Source organism: Cystoisospora suis (assembly GCF_002600585.1).
Source record: "Cystoisospora suis strain Wien I chromosome Unknown contig_1066, whole genome shotgun sequence".
NCBI lineage: Eukaryota > Apicomplexa > Conoidasida > Eucoccidiorida > Sarcocystidae > Cystoisospora > Cystoisospora suis.
Window position 1 is genome coordinate 27,811 of NW_027153867.1, and position 808 is coordinate 28,618.

Sequence of the window (808 nt, forward strand, 5' to 3'; positions counted from 1 at the left end):
TTCGTATCACCATGTATCACGATGGATTCGTATCACCATGTATCACGATGGATTCGTATCACCATATATCTCGATTGCTTTTATCGCCGCATGTCTCGATTGATTCGTATCGCCATATGTCTCGATTGATTCGTATCACCGTATGCCTCGGTTCCTGTCACCGCATGTCTCGGTTGATTCGTATTACCATATGTCGCGATTGATTGATTCTTCTTGTCATCACTTGTCTCGATAAAACCGGTCGATACTCCGACGATGCCTCAGTGGTGAAAGCAGGGGTGGATCGCACGCTTCTCTGGTCTCCCCTACCTCCTTGGATCTCTACTCTCTACGTCTTACATGATGTACGACGTAAACATAAGTGTAGACTTGATACAACAAGAAGATCATGATGATACTAGCGTGAAATCCCCTCCTTCAAAACATTGATATGTATCTATGTGGTTGTCTTCTTATATTGACTTTCTCAAGGTGGGGGTCTTCAGTCTCTTTTTTTCATCCATATGTAAGAGATATCTGTATATCTACTATCCATCTATACTCTACACGCTTACATGTGCACGGCAATCTCTGGTGGTGTGTGTGTTCTATCATCGATCACATCATTCATTCTCCAGGAGCACAAGTCTCTCTCGCTCATTCACACTGTCATGGTCATTCGCGCATGGAGGACGGTGGATCGATGTCAATTTCATCCCTCTCGATATAGATATCTGTTCATAGATTCACCTCGCTGACGAGCATGCCTTCCGTCTCTCTCTGTCTCTCCTTCCTCCCCTCTCATCGATGGATAGTAGATATACAGATA